The sequence below is a fragment of the Sinocyclocheilus grahami genome, unplaced genomic scaffold, assembly GCF_001515645.1.
Source record: "Sinocyclocheilus grahami isolate Dianchi unplaced genomic scaffold, SAMN03320097.WGS_v1.1 scaffold253.1, whole genome shotgun sequence".
Lineage (NCBI taxonomy): Eukaryota > Metazoa > Chordata > Actinopteri > Cypriniformes > Cyprinidae > Sinocyclocheilus > Sinocyclocheilus grahami.
The window spans coordinates 683,720-708,309 of NW_015505432.1; the positions used below are offsets into that span (position 1 = coordinate 683,720).

The 24,590-nt window shown below is 38.8% G+C and overlaps 1 pseudogene; it reads left to right on the top strand.

Moving 5' to 3' along the window:
• The first annotated feature begins 12,330 nt into the window (after window positions 1–12,330).
• The window catches only part of LOC107598621 (putative nuclease HARBI1), a 22,715-nt pseudogene continuing 10,455 nt past the window's right edge, over window positions 12,331–24,590 (top strand).

A 24,590-nucleotide genomic window follows, 5' to 3' on the forward strand; every position in this document is an offset into this window, starting at 1 on the left:
TAAATATAATGATACTAAAAAACACTGCTGCTATTTGTTGGCAACACTCAATACGTACTATATAAAATTATTATAAATCACATAACTCATCACCAGCTAACCAAGTAATGAAAGAAGGTTATGCAGAATTTGGAAAAGCAGACAAAAAAAGAAGAAAAATGGCAGAAAGTTAAATAAGTTAGATAAGTTTTTCATTATTTCAATTTTCACCATCTTACACTTGTATTTTAGCAGAGGGTTTCTGTGCTATACATAGACAATTAACAATTAACCTTGCACACCTGCAGATAATAGATAGGTGCGTATAAGAAAACATACCAAACCAAGGCCAAACACAAAAAAACTCAACAGTCCCGCACACTATCGATACTTGCACATATGTATTTTATTAACAACGTTTCGGTCTGAGTAAAAATTAGTTTTGAGATAACCCTTCTACAGGATGTTTCTAATATGATGTGTTACATCATTGATTGTGATCGGTAATTATGGATCATTGCAGTGATTGGTCATTTGTTGTTTTTAAATGAGGTTGTGCCTGAATCGTTTTTGTATACCTGATGAAGGTCATAGCACGAAAACGTTAAAAAATATAAATGTGCGAGTATCGATAGTGTGCGGGACTGTTGAGGTTTTTATACATAGACATGTAAAAATGTCTAATGTCAGGCTGTGCTAAATGATTTTGTCAATTTTGCAATGCGCACAGATTCAGATTCTTCTTTAAAACACTGCTGTATCCAATTAAATATATAATAATGTTTTTCTTGTTCAAGACACGACAAGATTTTAGGAGTCAAAATCGCATAATCTGACACAGTGACTGTCGTAACCAACAAAAAAATTGTGTAGTCTGAAGCGGGCTTTATAGTAAAATATTCAGTGTGAGGAACTAAGCATGCGAATTCCATTCAGATTCCAAAATCTGCAGTTTTGAAATGTTTTAGAATTCTAGAAGTTTCCAGTAATCACTGCCTTTATCAAAGTACGGGAGGTAAGAAGCTCTGGTTACCATGGTGATAGCGGGTTCGCTGGTGACCATCCCCTCTTCCGTTGCTGTGATTTCCAAGAGAAGTTGTTCATGCTGGTGAGAAAAGATGCGTGAATGGTTTCTTCTCATTATGGAGTGTAGGAGACTGGTGGTACAGCCCATGCCTGAAGATCCCAAACCAGCATAGAGCTTCAGGGGTTTCCAACCTGAAGCTGAATGCTCTGAAGAATCACTTAGAGTTAACACTAGCTTTTTTGAAACGGCTTCACAGCTAGGCCTAATTTGGGGTCATCAAAAGTGATAAAACATTTTTTTTTAAGGTCTAAAATCAGAATTAGACTAAAGTAAAATCTCAAGATCATGTTGATTAAGTCCAACAAGTGTTTGTCCTCTCATCGTCTTCTCCTGCCATTCTGTCCGCTGTTGTATCTGTCTGTCTGACCAGGTCTGCCTCTGCAGATCCACTAACATCCTGTGAGTGTCTTCCAAAACCACACACTCTTGCTCTCTCTTTCTGGAGAGCAGGAAACACTGACAACATTGTCTCAGCACACAGATCAGCTGCAGCTGTGCACAGCTGGGCGCACCAATCAGCACCCGCCCTCCACATCAGCTGACCAGGAAAAAGAGCCAAAATCACGTTGGCAGTACACACACTCCCACAGTCTGCTCCTGGACCCTCAGTCTCACATACTCCCATTTTCTTTACCCTTTCTTTCTTCCACTCTGTTCTTTTAGCACGGAAGACTTGCGATTTGTGAGAAAGGTTTAGGTTTATCTCTAAAAGAGAAATCAAGCTGAGTTCCGTTTAGCAAATAGAGATGTGTAAATGTGTCTGATTAGGTTGGTATGAACTATTAAGCAGCTACAGGTAATAGGATGAGCCTCAGATGGCAAGCAAACAGACCATCCCATAGTGAAAAAACACTGACAGTTGCTCTGGGTTTTGGTTTTTACGTGACTCACTTCCAAACGTTTGCAATGACTACTGCCCCATTGTTTGAACGACCTACTAGCCACTGCACACACTGGTCTATTATTGTGGTAGGTTTCAGGTTCAAGTTCAGGCACTTAAACAGCACTGCGGTTGTGGTTGGTCGCTTTGCATGCCTGTCACACAGAAACTTCCAGATTAAGTGGAGAATAATGCCAAACGTTTTTGTACTCTTTCTTTGTAATCCAAAAAGAGAGATTGTAGATTAGCAGTAGCGGCTCGTCAGGGGAGGCGGGGGAGGCACAGCTTCCCCAAAATTTTGAGATGAAAATGGGAGGAGGACGATTTAATGTTCATAAAATTCACAATTCATTTCAGTTCCTTTTCTCAGAATGTGCATTTTTTGTTTGTAATTTCACAGCTGTAATACCATAACATGTTAAAAAAGTTTGCGAATGTGCCGAATCTGCTGATGTAATTACAACCGCTAATGATAGAGAAGGGGAGGGGGAGGCCGGGGGAGAGCTGAGCCCTCGTGCCTCCGTTGGTAAAAAAAAATAGCCAATTAGCATCAAGTGTTCACTTTCAGCGCTGAGGAGTGTTGAGAAAAGAAACCTTATAAGGGAGGCTATTCCTCCCTTCTGATATCAACCAATCATCATAGAGACGTAAATTACGTGATATTAGTTTGAACGTCTCCCGCTGCGCTGATAATGTACCAAGTACTTATGATGAGTAGCGATATTGAATATTTGATCGCTAACAGATTCACCAAGCTGTCATTCAAACACTATATACACAAATTTAAAAAAAAGGGAAAACACGCCTAAGCTGGATAGGCCTATAGACAGGCTACAGCAGTCGGCTTAATTAAATGGCACAACAGGCAGCTCTATTTTAACACAGACTTTTAAGAAGGGATGGATGTTTGCTTCAAGTGATAGTCCAGGTAAGTGAAATTATATTATCTTGCTGTATGTGTGTCGCTTTCCTTACATTTTTTGACTAAAAGCAACCAAAAAGCCATTTTAAAGTGGTTAAGCAAATAATAATAATAATCGGCAGGGATCCCAGACCAATACAATTAGTGTGCCTCCTCTATTTTAAAACCCACGAGCCGCCACTGTGGATTAGAGACAGCACACAACCACTGCTCTGTAGGACACTAGTCCAGTCATGGAACTCTAAAAGCGCAGCAAAACTCTAGCAGTCTTGCAGCGCACTTTCAGAAACCTTCCACCTCCCCCAGCTCCACCTGTATCTGCTATTGGTAATTTAATGTATGCTATTTGTGCGTCAGAAGTGTCTTGTTTGCTCACAGCAGCAAGTCTTTACATGAATTTGTTTAGCCTACTGACCATTGCATGCAATCGTGAAATACAGCATATATAAAACTTTTAGCTATTCGTTGTGAAAAAACTATTTCAAGTTTGGGCTCTAAATTTAACAGTCCTGCTCGGGTCGGGTCAGACGATGTCGGGTACGGGCCGGGTTCCAGCTTCAGTTTAAAGCCAGTGCAGTCCTCTATTTCCCGGGGGGCAGAGTTTATGTCAATTTTAGGGTTTGTGACTTTACAGTCCCTACCTGGTTAGTCTCTACCAGTTGTTTGTTGGCCTTAAAAAGTGACTTCTGTGAAAGAAAATGTCTCCCTTTGCATTGAACTTTGAGCATCGTAACTTTGCAGATGTTGTTTATGCTCAAATAGCAACATTACAACTAACAACACACTAACTAAAGTTAAAAAGGTGAACCCATAATCAATGACCCCTTTAAGGCCGATATACTCATCTGGGTTAAGTCAGTTTACACACAGAGAGCATCAAAACAGATAATTTAAAACATTTTTGGGATGGCATAATAGAAAAGTTTATGTAGCTGGAACAACAAAAAGATGACAACTGTTGAAATTTATTTTTCTTTTTAATTGAAATATCCTTTTTTTATGTATTTGCATGTATTTGTTTATTTAAGAGTGCTAGATATTTCCGGCATGTTTGTTGCTGTGAATTTAGGCAGTTTGGCACGCTACCTGTATAAACCACACTCTTCAAACCACACATATGAGACATCTGTGAAGCAAAATAACAGGTTATTTCACATGTTGGCCACTCAAAACAAAGCATTTGTGGACAGAATGCATGTACACTTGAACTCGCAACTGCATCAGCTGAGCACACGTTTACAACATGTTTTAGCCTTTTAGTGTGTGAACTGCAAAAGACTGTATGTGTGTGTGACACATGAGGTTACTTCTGCGTAAAACCTCAACGCACAGGATATTGCACACCTATCAAAACTTCTGAGAAACCAAAAGCAGGAGGCTGTGTGTGTGTGCTTTTGTCAAGGTCCTGCAAGCCATGTGACCAAAATAAGCACTCTGCAATGGTGGCTGCATGAAAGATTAATGTTAATTGTACTGCTTTTGTGCCATCTAGTGTTTGTCCATTATACGCCACAGGAATTTCCCTTTTTTCAATAGTTAAATCATTTATTTAGACAGTGAATCAGTAGGTCAGTCATAATCAGTTTTAAATGAGAAAAACATAAGTAAAACTAGCAATTGTGTTTATAATTGATTTCTGTCCATTTGACCTGCCTACAGGAGAACCTGATGCATATTCTGTGCACATCATTCAACCATGCAAAGGTGTGAATGCATGCAAATGTTTTATTTGTTGTTTATCATGGGAATTAAGTATAATAGCCATATATGTTTTTATCTTTTGCAGCACTCATTGTGAAGAGCTTTGTACATGTACGCAGCTGGATTTTAGCTGTATGAGCACCACTTAACCATGTAACCTGTTTCTAGTTAAAAAAAAAAGTGTTTATATGTGAATAAAATACTAAATTAAGATCTATTCGTAATATAAAGCGACCCAGTCCCTTCAGAAGACTTGGATTAAACCAGTCCATTCATATGTATTCGTTTATGTCTTTATGTGGGTTTTTTTTAAAGCTTCACTTTCAATGAATGGACAAAAAATTATGCAAAATCTTTTGATTTGGGTTTGGAGTAAATGAGGACAGAATTTTCAGTTTTGAGTGAACCATCCCTTAAACTACCCATAAAATGTTCACATATCGCATAATGTCCATGAATCCATCCAGTCTCCAAACCGTTTGTCCTCTGTAGGGTGCTGAAGCCTATCCCTGTGTCTCGAGCCTGTGGCCATGATGGCCAGTCCACACACACATTCAAACCTACGGGCAATTTATTATGTACAGTTCACCTGCACTGTATTGGAATCCAAACCAAAATAAGGTGAACATGCAAACTCCACAGAGAAAGCTCCTGGCTCAGCCGGGACTCAAACCGGGGATCTTCCTGCTGTGAGACAACAGTGCTACTCACTAAGCCACCATGCCATTTATCACATACATATTTGATCGAAAAAAAAAACATTTTGAAGAGGCTCAGAATTGGATGTGAGAAAGTCAGATCTCATGCATTTTTGTCTGCTTACACATTTCGACAATATATGATCTGGGTCAGACATGAGTAGAAAAAAGATTTTTGCTCCTGTGTGCAGCCAGTGTAAACAGTCTTTGTCACATCGTCAATGGTTGCTCTTGCTTGTGTTGCCGGAAATCGCTAGCCCTCACTGAAAATGAATGATGTTTGGTTGCTGTGAATCGCTGTCATTGTGAGCCACACTTGACTCTGAGGGACTGGGATAAAAATCAAGTTACACTTGTGTAAGTAGCAACAGAGAGCCAAAGAGGGGCCTGCAGGTGGCAGTCTCAGTCTTACTTGAGTATGAGTAAAGAGAGGCTACTCAAAGCATTTTCCCCCTTTTTTTCTGCTTTGAGAAAAGGAAACTATTAATTCCTCCTTAGGGAGGCATTAATAGACTTCAGACATGAAGAAGTAGAGGAAGAGTAGCATTGAGTTTCCTCAAGTCTTTTTAGCTCACTCTCTCTCTTTTTAAATTCCTATTTAGTTTTACAAAATGTTAAAACTTTATTAACATTATTGATCACATTTTGCACAGTAAAATCCTTGGTGTTAAATGTACACTGCTTGGTGTCTGAGTCCAGTCTAAAGACAGTAAAAAGTAACACTTAGGGTGCTTTCACACCTGTAGATCGATTGCTTTGTTCCGAAACAGGGATTAGAATTATTACAATGTTGCTTTTTATTCTTGGTGCGTTTGCTTTCACACGGCAAAGTTTCTAAACTGACCAAATTTGTTAATACAAGTCGAGTAAACTGTTCTCTCATTGGTCAAAGTTCCACGGTTTTTCCGGGATTCCACTTAGCTGTCACGGCTGTCATCCGTCAGGATGGAACGACAAAAGCTTCTTTTTTTTTTGTAGCTGTCGTTATATTAATTTATCATTTTGAGCAGGAGTCCAGGATTCATCGGGAATTTTTTTTTTTAAATGCACCCACTAGGAAGAAGAGCAATAAGACGGCATTATAAAATGAAAAAGTGCGCTTTTTTATTTTGAATGGCCAAGACGTGCTCATCCACAGACATTCACAGGTTCATTTTGAAGTATTAGCAAAACAACAAAGCTAATGCTTTTCACGGAACTTAAGTAATTAGTCATTATACATTGTGATATAGTCTGGTTCGCGAGGTTAAAAAGTGCCTTTTGAGGCACCTTTACCTTATATAATGTAATTTATATTACCCCTGGCCCTGTATGTTTGTTGTTGTTGATTTATTTTTTTAAATTTCATTTTGTTTTGTGATTTTGTTGTTACTAGGGTTGTATATTTTTGTGTACTTGTTGCTAATCCTAATAAAGGGAAAAAAAAAAAAAAAAAAGTCTGGTTCGCTGGTCCGTTAGATCGGATTGCTTTCTCACTACAACCGAACCGCTCCAGAGTTTGTTTTCAATCGAGCCGAGACCACCTCGTTCAGGCGATCTCGGACTGATTGTTTTGGCGCGGATCCGAGCGCGATTGCCGTGTTCACATATGCCCAAACGAACCGAGCTAAGGGGGGAAACACGCCAGGTTCCGAAACAATGATCCAGGTGTGAAAGCACCCTTAAGCAGTGTTACGGTTAACTAGATAATTAAGTGATGAATAAAGAAATTATTGAACATTAGTGATGACACCTACTGTTAACAAGCAGAATCACTGAAGGAAAGGGAAAAAGAGGAGAAGAGCATAAACACAGCAACTGCAATTGATTTGAGATGAAATAAGGTAAATAAAAGAAAACATGAAATCTCTCAAGATCTCAGCAGAGGAGGATTACACAACTCCACAAACAGCAGCACCAGCTTCACTTTTTACCGATTTGCCTTTATTGCTTTCATACGTGTACAAAAGTTTTTGCTGAAAACTTACAGAGGTTTGGCTACATTTTTGTTTTAAGTCTACATTATGGTGATTCGCATCCCTTGACTTTTCATGTCAACAAAAAAGTTCCATGCTGCAGTGCATGCTGGGAGCCAGCATAGTACTAAACCTATACATTGCTCTCAGCATGCATTGCGCCTTGAATAAATTATGCAGCTGAATTGTCATACTATTTTCTGCTTTTGTTTTTATTTATTTTTTAGTCGCTTAATTTGTAATATTTAGAATTTTTTTTTATGTCACCATTGCTGAGGTTTATATGATGAGTGTTGATGTCTAAGCATGTTTCAATGCCCAATTAAAAACTGTTGCACCTAAAATGTTGTTGCATCATCATGAAAATGTGGTTATATACACAATTCTATTTTTTGTTTAAAAGTGTTATTTTCCAGGGTTGTGCTGTGTACAACTGGTGCCATTCTCTGAGAACCACTGACCTATTATAATAATCCTTTCTTGTGTTCATGTAGCCTGTTTTATGAGAATCCACTTTCCAAGTGGAAAAACGGTGCTACTCATCAAAGAGTAACACCCAAAAGATGGTTGCAGCATCATGGTACAGCACATGGTACAGTCTGTTCCTCAAAGAGTATTTCTCTGACCCAGAGATGCTCTTTGTGATCACGGGACCAAGTTCACGGCTCTGAGAGTAAATGGTGTAAGTCAAAAGACCAAGATGTCCTGAGCAAGTATAAGGTCCTGGATTTTGAAATGCTTGAGGAAAAGGGTCTGGAAAACTGCTTAGGTTTAGTTGAATGGGGAGAAAGAGTTCCACTAAATGGAGGTCATATCATGAACAGGCAAAACCAGGTTCTAAAGATTGTTAAAGGTAGCAATGGCATGTCTAAATGGGTGGCATAGGGGTGGCTTGAACTGTCCCTAAAATATTACTGGTCATGCTAAGTGACACCCTAATACTGGTCATCACCCAAGTCTGAGTGGGATCTTCAATAAAGCAAGATATGTGACATTCTTGGTTTAAATCAGGGGTGCCCAAACTCGGTCCTGGAGGGCCGGTGTCCTGCAGAGTTTAGCTCCAACTTGCCTCAACACACCTGCTGGTAAGTTTCTAGTATGCCTAGTAAGAGCTTGATTAGCTGGTTCAGGTGTGTTTGATTGGGGTTGGAGATAAACTCTTCAGGACACCGGCCCTCGAGGACCGAGTTTGGACACCCCTGGTTTAAATCATAGCTGACAGTGAAGAGAGGATCGGTGACTGATGGAAAAATCACATTTTAACAGCTAATTTATTTATAAAAATCTATATGGAATTTTTTAACAAGGAGTTTTTCACTACATTAGTTCTAGATCATAGTAAAATGTTAAATATTTGAGTCTACAATAAAATTTTCATTATCAGCTGACTAAATAGCCAACCTATTAGAGGAAAGTTGGCTTATTCTGCATGTCACATACCACATGGCACAAGCTAACTGGTCTCTGTTGGATCTGCAGCCAACGAGCTTGCTTGGTCAACATTTAAATAGGTTGGTTCAGTGTTTGCAGTAAGCAAGTCTTGCTTGCTTACAGAAACCCTCCACCTCCCCCAGCTCCACTTGTATAGATATGCTATGGGTAATTTCATGTATGCTATTTGTGCTGCCCACAGCAGGCTGTTTGTGAATACATTAAATAAACAAATACATTAACATTAAAAATCATATCCATTACCATGCTAAACTATTCTGAGAGCATTCAAAATGCAAAATGTTCTGATCAACCGGAAAACTGGAATTCCATGCTTGGAAACAACACATCAGTGGACAATCATCCCATGCTGATGACCATCAATGCTATTTTGATATTTTAGCTGGAAAAGCACACATGCTATTAGACACTTAAGTATATACCCATGGAATTTAGAGGGCCAGCCATTTCCTTATATGCCTCTTTTATGAGTATAATGATTAACAATGACTGAAATTATTTTGAGAGGGAAAATGATTGTTTTCTATAAGAGGAAATCTCAATTAGAGTTTAGCTTTTAGACCAATAAAGGTAAATGTATCTTGTCCTTTCATTCACTATTCACTTAATGCTCAGTGAATGTACATACGCAATTGTAGGCACATGTACGCAAATTTGTCCTGTTTTGGGGGGATGGGGAGTGTGAAGGCCATCAGTACAGTGTATTAATAATTCTTCACTCCTGCGTTGCTGTTTGAATGAATTCCTGCATTCTCTAGGGGCATTCTTGAGTGGGAAGCTAGTATGCAGCTACTGCAGTCCACCTCCATCTGCAGCCAGTGCCAGCTGAGAAAGAGAAGGTCCTCATACATAAGCCTTTGATGCACTTTTTCATTTTACACTTCATCTGGGGAGGTAAAAATGCACAAGTTACAATTTCTCACAGGAAGACTGTGACAAGTCTTACTTTTTAATACTATTTTATTTTGCATGATTAGAGAACTCAAGATTCGGTGGTGCCCTCATAACTACCCTTATTAATAGTCAAATACAAAAATGGAGGGAACTTAGAAATACAAAAGTACAGCATACAACAGAAATACAACAGTAAAACACTTTACATAATGAAAGTCCAAGTACTTAGGTTTCAGAACAGTCTTTATTCAACACATTCCTTAAAGAGGATACTTGAGGATACTTACATTTTGTCATGTAATTCTTGATTCAACCTTATGTGAAGAAACCGTCTAGGTTACTAAATGTAACCTTGGTTCCCAAAGTGGAAACGAGGTGCTGCGTCATAAGCAATGTGGTCACGTGGTCTGAAGCCCTATAGATCATGCAAAATCACCCATAAAGAGCTACGTAATCCTTATACATAGAGCATCCTTGTAGGCATGCACTTGGAACTATAATCTTACATTTTCTGCAAGGTGCACAACTGTGAGTATCAAGTCAAGTCAAGTCAAGTCTGCTTTATGTATGGCCAACTATGCAGCATCTTATTCCCACTCAGGGAACCAGGATTATGTTTAGTAACCTAGATGCTTCCTTTCGTAGGAAACTCAGCACTGGGTAATAACCAAGCGGCAACCTCCCGCTCTCTCTCTCGTGAAGCCAACAAGGAAGTGACTTAAACTGTAATTCATCGACTGGCCGCTAGAGGCTGGCTGCAAAAGGGAGTCAATCCCATTGACTCCCCATGTTAAAATGCCCAACTTTACAGCAGAAAAAAACATGTTTACAGCCTGGTTAAAAAAATTATTTTGGTCTATATAGCTAATTTTGCCCTTCATGACAACTGTGAGGGAGGTGAATTTTTTTATAACTCATCCGTTTAAATTATATTAAGCCTTAAATTTCTGCATAATTAAGGGCGTGGCCACTTGAGTAACAGGTGGATTGCCGCTGCTGTCACCACCGTCGAGCTAGGTGGGCGTGGCTTTAGCAACCTGCTCCCGCCTCTTTGCCCATTTTTGATTATCCGGGAGTGACGCGTTGCCAAGACGGCGACGGCCGCCTCCACCCACTTTTGAGCTTAAAAAAACGCTCTTCGGAAATCTACGGGTGACGTCACGGACACTACGTCCATGTTTTTATACATTCTATAGTAATAACACAATGGGGATGATATACCATCGTGCCATGTGAACAGTAGTTTCCAAGTACTCAGTCCATGTAACACTTACGGTGACACAACCACAGGTTAACAGACAGACTAAATTCAGTCAACAGAGATTGTAAAATCTCGCATAAGTAAGTGGAGAGGACCAACCTGCTGTCATATAGGTATCTTGAAAAGAGACACCCTTAGCAAAGGCCCAAGAAGCGTCCGGATAGTCCTAGTATATGACCTCGAATGCTTAGAGGCAAAAGCAACACACGTATCTCACAAGCGCCGGAAATCGCATCACCAATGTGATAATCTCTGCTTGGAGATTGCAGCAACCTCCAACAGGACCTCCTGGTGTAACCTCCAAAGCACACAAAAAGTTTTTGTTTGCATGTATGCAAACCTCTCCTGTTCATCCATCTCAAATGGAGAAGGAAAAAAAGGTCTGCAAGGCAATAACCTGAGACCTAAATGAAGCAGTGACTACTTTGGGAAGATAGCCTGAAAAGAATCACAAAACATTCTTGTCTAGATTCACTTGCAACCCCAATTCTCTCAAATGTTTGAGGATGACATCTTGATGCTGTGTAGCTAGTGAAACTCTGAGTGAACTAATACCAGCTAATCATCAAAAAGTTTCAGGATGTAAATGTTGCTGGAGATGCATTAAGACTACATATTTTTGAAGGTGTGAGGAGCAGCGAATGGAAGGACACAAAAACTGGTATGCTTTGCCCTCTGAAAGCAAACCACAGACATGTCCTCTGTTTCTACACAATATGAAAATAAAATATTGTCTTTCAAATCTATAGTCTCAAACCAACTCCTGATAGACATTATCTGCTTCTGTGTACACATTCTGAATGAGTGCTTCATCAATATGAACTATATCCTAAAATCCAACAAATGGACCTGGTAGGATGGAGCCACAAGAGGAATCACCAGACTTCATGAGGCTCTGACAGTTGACAGGACCTACAGAAAGAAGTAACAGCACACAGTAACAGTTGAAAACAGCCAACATGGAACTAAAATAAAGTGATGCTAGAGCCAAGGACTGTGAAGGCCATTTGAACATGGCCAGAGCATAAGTCCAAACTCTGACTCAGCAACTTGGTAGCATCAAAGAGGAGCTTGACATGGTCCAAAGAGGTCTGAAACATGCCTACAGACTGCAAGAAGCACTGCACACTCCCCCTACTAAGCAAGCTAGCTAGCTTTCTAAAAGCCACAGAAGGGAAAGGACTAATCCAGACAAACCCATAAAAATGGCACACAAAGTGACCTCAACAGATTGGCCTGGAATATTGATCACTTCACACTAAACACCGCAGGAGACCATGACATACAGTACACACCTAGCTGCAAGACACTGACTTTTAACTGCAAGCAACAATCAACAAGACCATCTGAGACTGCATCTACACAGGATAACCTTCAGTCGCAAGATGCAGAGTTTCCTGGACTGATAATCCGACACTGTCCAAACAGACTACCAACATCTGAAACAAGCCCTCATAAAATAATTATCAGATTATATTCCTGGGCATGTAACAGGTACACCATGAAACTCTCCAAGTTTACTACAACCGATTCTGACGAGCCAACTGCAGAGCTCACAATGAAGCTGAGATGGTTGAGGACACAGCCTTCAAGAGCCTCTCCCTTCGAAATCTACATGTCATTGTGAGTCACCACTGATCACGGCCTGCCTCCACACAATGACAAGTCAACAGCTGTGTGACCTGACACAGAAGGCCTTTAACAAACACAAGGCCTCCTCAAAAAGGATTTCAAGACACTAGAGGTTCAACAATACTCAAAATCCCAAGCTGGCACCAGAAGGCACACAGCGTCACTATAATGCAAGGTATTTTAATAAAAAGCTATGGGACCTTCCAGTCAGCTGAGAACAGAACTGTTACTATGATATCAGATCCAGGTACCAGACCAACCGCTGGGAGACACATGCATGTATACATGTGCTGCTCCCCTTCCACTTTCTTCCAAACTCTCCCCTCACACAAACATGCTCTCTTCACTAATTGTCCACATGAAGTGTTGCCAGATAGCACAGAAAAGTAACCTGGTTTAATATGCAATTACCCCAGTTATTGTGCTTTCAGAGCATTTAATGCATTTAATTCAGGTTTTCTTAAATGTAAGGAGAGAGAGCTTCAAGGACAAAAGATTGGGATCTACTGGTTTAGACAATTGACATACATCCTTCGTCATGTAAAATGAGGAATGCTACAACACAAGGGATTCATCCTAAGGAGACAACAACATTAAAATTGCAAGGTTGGCTAAAAATGCACACATAGAGACATGTTAAAAAAAATGTAGTCTGGTATTTTCATTAAGAGAGGATTTAGATCTAACTCACCTAGAGGCCAGGAAGAGCCAGAAAGGAAGAGAGCTGACAGTGATAATGAGGAACTACTCTTCACTAGCAAAGAAAGCCCAGATCTGCTTTAAAACATAATCTGGATGTCTAAAGTTTGGATATGATCATGGTGAGCAGGATGTGAAATCCTGGAACAGCACTTTTTCCAAAGCTGGAAGCTACAAAACTATAGGCTGTAGTTTTGTAGTCCAAGTGTGGTGAATTATCTACTGTTTAGGTGCTAGGGGCCATTCACACAGAATGCATTTTTGTTTTGAAAACCGCAAGACAAGGGCAGTGGAATGGGGAAATAAATGCAAGGTCTCGAGATATGCTTTTTAAGTTGAACTTATTTTAACTTGAGCACCGCATTTTTAGAACTCAATGCCATATGCAAGATGCTGCAAAAAAAAAATGCAAGATGCATGTAAGCAATGGTCAAACCTGTCTATCTAACGTGTTTACATAGAAAAACAATGGAAAAGTAGTGCAATGGAATGGAAAAATGTGCTCTGTGTGAACGGCACCTTACCGTGAATTTATTATTAATTTTCTATGTTTTAGAAACTGGTTACAATATTGCATTATATATGCAGAATGCTATTTACTAGGGCTGGGACGATACCCCTATCTCCAATTCAATATTATCACGATACTTGGATGCCGGTATTGCGATTTTTTAAGAATTGCGATTCTACAACTATAGAAATTCGATATTGCTATATATTGTGATATTTGGGTGCTTTTTTACTCTAGACCCTGGGGAAAAGTTGAATGAAACACTTATACAGATGGTCACAATACAAAAAAAAAATCAACAACAATTCATCACATCTTTGCAGTCATCTTTTCTGTTTTATTTCAGTTTTCAATAAAACATGCAGCCACAGAAAGTCCAGAAAAAATAGTTCACAAAAAAAGTTGATCCGTTTTGCATTCCCTGAAGCACTGGGTAGCTTACACAATGTCTCAGTCAGAGTTCATTGGCTTGCAGGTGCTTCTGCTTTCACAGGTTGTTCATAGTTTAGCTCTGGATGGCGTAGAGAAAGATGCGCACTCATGTTAGTCATATCACCACAGTAGCATAACCGTATATGACAGATTTTGCACACTGCTGTAGACATGTCTAGATTTCTTTGATGTCATACAGATTTTTTAAAAATATTTATTTCATTTTTTAAAGCAGGAGACAAGAAAAATTTTTAATATGTGTACATGGACAAGATGTTTATGCAGAATTATCTGCACGCATTTCAAATTAGAGGTAACCACTGCGATTTAATCATGATCCAAACAAAGATGCTGCATACATGTAGCATGAGCAGTTTCTGATTTGTGGTAAATTAGATTGTATGCTTTCAAAATCTGAAGCAAAAACAGAATGGTCTGACTTCAGCTTTGTGAAATTATGCTACATAAAACATTTGCACGAAACAAAAACAGCAAATGGGCAGAATGACAACGCAGATTCACTCTCTGGCAGCAGGTGGCGCGATACAGCGTTTCCATGGTTAGGCCGTGTGTCCACCAAAGTGTTTTTAGCCAGCTGAAAATGCCAGGCGCTCTACTGAAAACGCCTATCTGTGAGCGATTGAGAGCGCTCTGTGATTGGTTAGCTGACTAAAAGGTGACAGTGATGAGTGCTGCATTTAAATGCGTTCACGCTAGTGCTGGGCGGTATACCGGTTCATACCGAATACCGGTGTTTATTTTTGTTATGATATGAATTTTTAAAATACCGCAATATGCGCAGTATGTCGCTTAAACAACGTTGGGAACGCGACACTGTTTGAAAGGGGTCCGTTTTCACTGTTGCACTGTGGTGAGGGAAGAGCTGTATGTGTTACTAAACGTGAAAGTTCAGAAACTGAAGCTGTAGAACTAATAGAACGTGATGACACAGAAGAACTCATCCACAATATCCACACTGACCTCCACAAATATCCAGCGCCCGCTGCCATCAGCTCCCACGTCTCACACACACAAGCGACTTTAGCACTAGATTTAGCAACTTTCAGACCCTTTTAGCGGCTTTCTTCCAGAGAATATTCATACTGACAAACCTAACGACTTTTCTGGATAAAGCTTAGCTATGGTTCAGTTGGAGGATTTCTCCAGTGCTGTCCCGCGAGCGCGAGGTCTGGCTTTCCCGGAGAAGTGTCGCCTCTCTCGGCGTGTGTTCTGTGCAGTGAGCGGCAGAGAAGCACCGCAGCCGACTCCTCAATAAATGAGTACAGCACAGCGTTTCCTAAACAGTGACTCCTGGTTAACATGTATTAAAAGGGGTCGTGTTTAGTCACTATTTAGTGTGGTATTTTTTGACAATATTCACTCATCATGACAGTAAAATAGGGCATTCTAAGTCAATATACTGCAGTATTTCCTCTCAATCAGTAGAAAATATGGTTAACACCCGGTCATGCATGAAAAAAAATACCGTCATGTACCGTGAAACCGGTATAATTTAGAAAAATACCGTGATATAAATTTTTGGTCATACCGCCCAGCACTAGTTCACGCCATATCGTAATTTACGAGATACTTGTAAAAAGTGTTCACAACCTCGTAGAACTCATAATTACAACTTGTGAACTGGGAATTTTCTGAGAGCTACAACTTGTACCACCTGACCAGCTCTGATTCATGTTTAGGGATTGATAGTGCAACAGTTCTGAGTCCAAGGGTGTGAACATCTCCAAGTAGAATGTCATGTGTTGTCATCTTGAAATTACAGTAATTACGACATGGCGAGAATGCAGCATTTTACTCAAAGTTGAACATTCTTCAGCTCTCTGAGCCTCGTCACGCTCCTGGCATTTGAAAAAATGTGGCGCTTCCATTGAAAACAACTGAAAAAATACGCTAGCCTCGGGAAAAAAAACACTTTGGCGGACACGCGACTTTACCGCTGTAAACAGAGCAGCGCTGCACTTAAAACCTACTGTAATTTGCATAATACAGAGACGAGATGAAAAGAAAATACCATCTAAACTTTTCTAAAGACAGCCAGTTCTCCTCAGAGATACGTTCATATAAACCCCAAATTCAATATTTAGGATTTTCTTCCAATATTTCACGCATGATGAACAGTGAGCTGCTCTACCTCTTACAGTAATTTTTTTGTTTTTGCTGGTGCAACTGTGCTCCGTTTTCAGTGTCTCTCTCTTATCGTCCCATTTAAAGAATTCGTAATATTTTTACGCAAATGACATTTTGGAAAATGATTGCAATGCAGTTTGCGTGCAAGTTTGGAAAAGAAATCGGCTGAAATAAAACAAAAAAATATTTCCAATTTATATGAATTAATATCAATTTAATATAAAAAAAAATCATTTTTAAATCGTAAAAAAAAAAAAAAAATAGCCTATTTATTTTTTGTACTAGCATGTTGTTTCATGTTTCCCTGTGTGTGTTCTGCTCCTGTCTGCTGTGTGCCTCGTTTGTCCCCATAGTTACACTCATAAGTTGCCATAGCTACTCATAGGACCACACCCACTCCTTGTTAGTTCCCATAGCAACTGACTGGCTCCTTTTGTTCTCCTCTGTATTAATAGCCCTTGTGTTTCCCTTGTGCCTTGTCAGTTGTTGAACGTAATGGTGTCGTTTTGCTCGTGGTTTTGTTTCCTGTTGTTTGTTTTCTTGTTTTGCTATTAAAGACCCTGCATTTAGTTCCACACTTGAGCCTGCTTTTCTGTGCAAATGTAATTGTACATTTATGCGATCATTTATGTTAATATATATTTGGAAAAGTCAGTAATTGAACACATTTATTATTCATTGTTGATTGTATTTTTTGTGATGTTAGCAATTATTTATTAAAATCCATGTTTATTTTGATGTATTTTATTTTGTGTCAAAAACTAACTTATCTCGTATATGGTTAGATTAAAGCATATAAGCTTATCTGATGGCAGACAGGAGCTTGAGCCCTGAAGTGGTCATTGGTTGACATTAGAAGTCTGCACAAGCTCTTTTTTTCAGTCCTGCTCCTGCAAGATGTTGTCCTGCTTTTCACGTTTTAGTTGCTGTTTTTACTTGTCTTGAAAAAGGCATTGCTAACATGAAGGAAATAATGCATTATTTATCGGCTTTAAGATATCGGCCAAATTTTCTTATCGGGCCGATACCGATAACAGAAAAAAATGAGCATTTATCGGCCGATACCGATATGGTGGCCGATATATCGTGCATCCCTATAATAAATGGCTAAATGGGATTACAGACATCATCGGGGACATTAAATGACAGACAACTAACTGACCACTTGTCTGAAATCGGATAATTTCAAAATCTCACATAAATTATTTTTCGTCTAGATTTGTAAAGTAAACTGATTTTTCAAAGTCATCAGGTGTATTGGTCATGTGAACATGCTCATTGTCTCTTTTCCTGCCTTCTGCAATTCGCTGCTCCTTCTGTGTTTGTCCTTCGCTGATGTCTGGAATCAAATCACTGTCTTATCTCAATAATAATGCTGTTCAAGAGACAGGAAATGCTTTCAAGCTCTTTCAGTGGCCACACCAAGCTTCTGTGCTCACTGAGACCAACAATTATAAATCAGCTTTAAATGATGTAATGGGAATTATGTGGAAGTTCATCATCGTATGCATGAATCTACAGTACAGGTTACTATCTGAAAGACCTATTTACTTATTATTTTATTTTATTTTTTTAGGTTTTTCTAAGGTTGTTTGTAGAACCTGCACTATGTTGGATCTATTTGGTTAAGACTGTTCTGGTCTTCCTGAAATAGATAAAACAGCAGTGGTTATGGTGGTCGAAGCGCATTCATATCGGCTATGCATCTGAGAAACAAACTGTTTCTTTGTAACAGCTTTGGAAGACAATGCTCTCTTCAGTGTGCCATCTTTTATTTATGACCTCATTAGTCTAGTGCTTTTGTCATTTCATTGTTGAAGTGTGTACATACAGAGACTTGAGTCATTCCTGAAAATTAAAAGGAACCAGTGTTTGATTTGAATACACAAATTACAGTGTACAGTTGACTGTGTGTGTGTGTTTGGTTTGTTGGCTGTGGGAGTGAATTGTGTATGTCACTAACACCGTGTATTTAAACGCAAACATAGCTTTCTTACTACACATGGTTATCTTGTGTGCATGTATTCAGTTTGTTTCTTCCATATAAGGAAAATCAACAGGGTCCAATGTTTTGAACACCAACTTTCTTTAAATAAATCAAACTCATACAGGTTTGGAGTGACAAGAGAGTGATTAAATAATAATTAAAGTATTTTCATTTTTGGGTGCTGGGAAAGATGAGACGTACTCAGTGACTCAACACCTTGTTCTGTGGTGGCTCTCTAGCCCGTGGAAAGGCAAACTAGATCTTAGACGGCTCGCCAGTCGAACCGGCAATAGCACTGGCTCTGAACTAGCACCTGGTTCATGCTGGTGGAAAAGGGCTAATTTAGATATAAAAATTGTGAGAAAATCATATTGTGAGTTGAGTGAATTGTTACACCCCTACAATGTTTGCATAATTGAACAATATTTGAAGGCTACATGCTAATGTTTTAATCTATTTACTTATAATTATTAATAGCATTGCTATAGTTTTTGCTATTTGACCAGAAATTGGTACAGAAAACCGTGTGATTTGGTATTGGCACCGACTACTGAAATGTAGGTACAGTGACAACACTAAACTCTTTCATTTTATTATTTGAAGGCCAAGTGCCACTAATGTTGTGTTAAAATGCTCCGATACCAAAAACTGATAGAACACAGCACACACAATGTTTGTTTCCATAAAATGAGGCATCGACAACTAAAACAGGGAGCAGAATGGAGATATGTAAGAGTAAGGATGTCTATTACCGTATTGACCCGAATATAAGACGATGTTTTTTTCTTGGAAATAGACTTTGACATGTCAATAATACACCCACAACAATAGGTGTATATTTATAAATATGCATAAAACGAGTGTGCCATGAAATGCGTAATGCAATGCGTGTTGTAAAGATCGCGAGTAAAAGCAAAAGAAGCAGAAAAGCTTACAGCTGCATGAGTCGTGACTGTCACGTTAGCCCGATGGGACCAAACTCTCTTTGTGATTTTAAAACGTAACACAGTACCCAGATTTGAAGACTACAGTAAGATTGAACTTCTGCTGTTAATAAGATTTTGGTAGGCTACTATTAGATGGATAGCCTAAATTGGGCTACCTGTTTTTTTTTTTATGGTATATCAAAAAGTGTATATTTTTAAAATGTGATTGTTGGTACATTTGACCAGTTTTTACCATACTTTCAAAACAAAAATTAAAATAGGAAAAATATGCAATATAAGAATAATTGAAGACAAAATGTGTTTTACTGAGAAAAAACAAGATTTGGTTTTTAAAAAGCCTTTTTCCAAAAGGTACATCTGGGAAAAGGGGGGTCGTCTTATATTCGGGCCAATATGGTAAGTAAATTTATTGAATTAATAGAATATTGACCATACATTCACAACCCGTTCTCACTCCCAAACTGTCAAAATGTAAAGCATGGTCAAGCGCCTTTTGCATCTCTATTAAGATGCTAAAATTACCCCTATAGGCATCACAATATTGATGAACTAGGAACTCAGTTGCTTTCAATGAGAAACCTTTGGTGTCAATACACAAGCAAAAAGCGCATAGGAATAGTATTGCCATCAAATTAAACTGTATATTGGAATATCATTTTGTGATTATCACATCCACAATAATTCTATTTACATTAAACTATTTAGACATTTTTGAGCACTTATCCTGACCTCTACCCCTAAAACTAACTATTTGTCAGTATAAAACAATATAAAACACGAGGAGATACATCTACAGCGACAATTAATAAAAAAATTACAAATATTCCAAGTCGTCCAAGGCCAAGCAATTGATTTGTGCGAGGAACAAACCCAAAACTGATCATTGTAACACTCAACACATTAAAAACACATAAAAAATTGCCACCTGAAGAAGCATTATGTCCATTTTGTGAAATATCATTGGCTCTCATTTGTCTCGTGACCATTAGCGTCATGCCAAAGTTTGGATTTATCTTTTGAATGAGATGTGACTTTGTTCATCATTTTTCACCTTAAGTTTCAACTTAAGTTTCAATCTGTGCCTCACATAAAGATATTGTATGATTTCAGAAGACTTGGAATACAACACAACGAACTCGGTGCCGCGCATCCCACCAACTTCACAGAAGTGTACCTCTTCTCTTAATATTTTTAGCATGCAGAACAGGATGTTAATTTTTCCAGTGTTTAGAAATGGACTTAGAACCAGTTTTACAAATGCTTTGATTGAATTCGGAAAGAGAGGGGGCATCATAAGCCTAAACTGCATTTTTCAGCAGACATTTTGGACCTAGGGAGTATCGCTTAGGGCTGCTTTTCCTAAAAGTCTAAGTAAGTCTAGGTAGATTGCAAAAAAGTAGAATTGAGCCCTGGTAAATAAGTTCAAAATTTCCTCAGAGAAATACTTCATAGCTCTTTTCTGGGAACTCATTAGCTAATACAGTAGCGTCATCAGCTATTTTCCCTTTCTTTTGCTTATATAAGTAGCAATATAATCTGGAATGACGAGCAAGCAAGGCACAAAAACGTCAAACATTTTCATTTCAACAGTGCTAAACCATCAATTAAAAAGCCCCGTCAACCCCTTAGCCAACTCTATGCATTTGCTTGTCAACTTTCCTCCTATTCCTTAACCACCGTCACTTCAGTGACTAATTTGTACACTTTTAAACTGGCTTATTCCGTAGCAAAGATATACTGACAAAGATATAAATGCTTCCTGGGCTTTCCCAATGAGCACAATCGGCAATAACAAAGTGCACAGCAAGTCACTGCAGTGCTGATCATTTGGAGTATTTTTGAATGAAGGGTGAGGGGAAAAAAAATACATCTGGTTCCCTTTCATTATTTTTTTTCAGCATTTTGTCATGCTCACTAAATCAGACGTTTGACTTACACCAACATTTACTAGATCTGAAAGATTTTCCCTCTGAATTCTATCCTCCAAAAGCAAGTATAATCTGTTTTTCAAATTTGCCAACTCCAGTTTCGTCTCTCGGTAACGTTCATTTTAGTATCTCAAATTATAATTTCTGTTCATTCTCCCTCTCGCTATCCTCTAAACGGTGTGTTTGTATTTCAAGTAATTTTTTGTTGTTCAAAGTTTAACCCAGCATTATCAGGAAACAAGGTAACAAGCCCATGCAACATCAACGACCCTGATTGGCCCACAATCTCACTAAAAGGATTTACATAAATAATTTATGATTCAACAAAATGTTTCAGCAACAATATAAGTATGATGAAATGAAACGATTTGATGAAACAAATTTCCACAGCCTTTTAACTACACATGTCCAGCTCGTAATCAAATGCAGTGTAACTTTACAGGGTATTGTGCCTTAAGTGAGCTTTCAATCCGAAGGATTGAAAGATTCAAAGTACACTGCAGACAGTTTAAGGAATAAGGCCACATTGATACATCACTTCACAGTGATGTAGAGAGGAACATTTATCCACCAGTCATTGTGCATCACCCCAGAAATACAAGACGTTCAACTGAAAGTCAACTGGTCACAGCAACGGGGGAAGTCATGGCCTAATGGTTAGAGAGTTGGACTCATAACCCAAAGGTTGCGGGTTTGAGTCTTGTATCGGCAGGGATTGTAGGTGGGGGGAGCGAATGTACAGCGCTCTCTACCACCTTCAATACCACGACTGAGGTGCCCTTGAGCAACTGCTCATTGGGCGCCGCAGCAAAAAACTCTGGTGTGTGTGTGTGTGTGTGTGTGTGTGTGTGTGTGTGTGTGTGTGTGTGTGTGTGTGTGTGTGTGTGTGTGTGTACGCACACACACACGCACACGCACACACACACGCACACGCACACGCACACGCACACGCACATGCGCGCACGCACTTTGGATGGATAACTGAACTCAGCATTTCATCCTCAAGGGCATTCAAAAATCTCCCCCAACAAGTCTGAGGCAACGCCCCATACATTAGACGTGCAAAAAAACACACAGATTATCTCTATCTAAACAGCAGACAAAAAATGTGGGTGGGTAGTCACTATTAAACAACAACAAAAAAAACTAATTTGAAGAATGTTTCAAATGATTTTGTTTATATTAGAATAGTCAAATGTCAAATCCAAAACTTCAAAGTTCTAAAAAGAACGTAAAGGTAGCGTGATATAAATTCACACGACTCGACTGATATCGCTGATATCATTGTGAAGAAGAGATCAAAATGTAAGCTTTTATCTCATCACATGAATTCATGACATGCAAGAACCAATGAAGTTTGAAGTTAATTGGTACCTGAGGTTTGTGTCACCATACAGTTGCAACAAAAAGTCATGGCTGTAACTCGCTCTTATCTAACTTCTCGCTCTTATCTAACACTCCTGATTCAGATCATCAGCTCATTTACGAGAGAGTTCCATGAATTGAGCTGAGATTGACAGGGTCCCTACGCAGTGTTGATGTTCAATGTTAGCTATCTTTTAATCGAAACATAAAACAATATTTACCCTGTTTGTATCTGCGAGGCATCCATTACATATTTTCCCTGTGTGTAAACGTAATAATGACTGTCGAATGTCTGACTTGACTCTTGGTAATGTATTTTGCCCCACCCCCAAAACATATGATTCGACTATCAGCAAGAATTGAAAATTCCGATTCGACTATGAAAATCCTTAGTCGGGGACACCCCTATTCCTGAGCATGTACTATACATAAATTATATACACATATTAGGGCTGCACGATATATCGAAATATCGCAAATGTAAATATCGCAATATGCATATCGGTGCAGTCGGATTTAAAGGGACAGCAGCCTATAAATACGTGCTGCTGAATATATCACTAATGTTTATCAAACAACAAAACAGCTATAACAAAGATTAATCTAAATTTAATTCATACAGTGAACACAATGCAGTGTTATTTTACACTTAATTATTAAATGTCTGTACCTGAATACTACTGTTTATTTTATCTATGCTTGTAAATTCTGTATTTCTTTTTTTTCTTTTTTTCACTGACTGTCCACCTGCCTTTAATCATGTTTGAACTTTCTCAGACTATAGTTTTTGCTGTGGTATATGAAGAAGTATTTAAAGTGTGTGGAAAGCAAAGTTACAATGATATAAAAGTAGTGTCATTTAAAAAAATGTTTTGCATGTTCACACTGATGTTAAAATTACATTTTCTAATTTGTGACATTACTTTTTAAGTAATGCTAAAACACTGCTGTGCTGGTCACTTTCAGAAGTTGTAGTGATTCTTTATTTTCCAAGAAAGAATGCAAAACAAATTGGTTATATCATTTTCAGTTTTAAATATTTTAAAATATAATTTAAATTGATTTTACCCACTTTAAGCAATATCGTATCGCATATCGAATATTGCATTTTTTAACAAGGTATCGCATATCGCATTTTTCTTCAATATCGCACAGCCCTAACACGTATAGTAAATTCTGAATGAACGGAATTGAGAACCACTGCCTTAACCCAACTGAGCTGTGTAATCAAGAACACCCAGAAACAGAATTGTACAGATTGAGGAACGGTCCAAAATTGGGCATCCTCAATGCCCAAGTTTTATAAGTAAATATTTGGTGGAGATTTTGCTGCTAAATCTACATGTTACTAAATGCACATGTTAACATGCTTTTTTCACTGACTTTTAAATGACTACTCAATATCTTTAATAAAATATTGAAAACTTCAATAGTTTGTTATCAGTTCAGTCAGATTGTGTATGCACCCTTAATGCACCCTTTCGCCTACTTGAGCATCAGAGAATGTTTGCACCATTTATAATAGTGGTGCACGAGTCCCTCAATTGTCCTTAGTGTGAAAAGACTAAATACATATAAGAATAAATACAGTCACTGCTGGAAAGGGTTCAAATATGAAGATGCTGGAAAACCGAAGCATGAGCAGGACCTGGAGGATTTTTCTGAAGAACAGTGGACAGTTGAACTGCTCAGAACAAACAAGGCACTCATGAAAACCAATCACAATATTTGCCCACTCTTCTTTGCAGAACTGCTGAAGTTCAATTTGACGGTAAGCATTTGTGGACTGCAGTCTTTAAGTCATTCCACAGATTTTCAATGGGGTTTAAGTCTGGGCTCTGACTAGGCCATGCTAGAACATTCACCTTTTTCTACTTCAACCACTGTGTGCTTGGTTTCTTGCTGTGTGCTTTGGGTCATTGTCATGTTGGAAGGTAAACCTTCTACCCATTGACAACTTTCTGGCAGAGGGCAGCAGATTGTCCTCAGGAATATGACGGTATTTTGTCCCATTTTTGGCTAAGCTCAGTTGTGACTGCGTGTGGCCTTTCTTGAGGGGTGGCTTCTTTCTTGAAACCCTCCCATACAAGCCATATTTGTGGAGAATGTGTG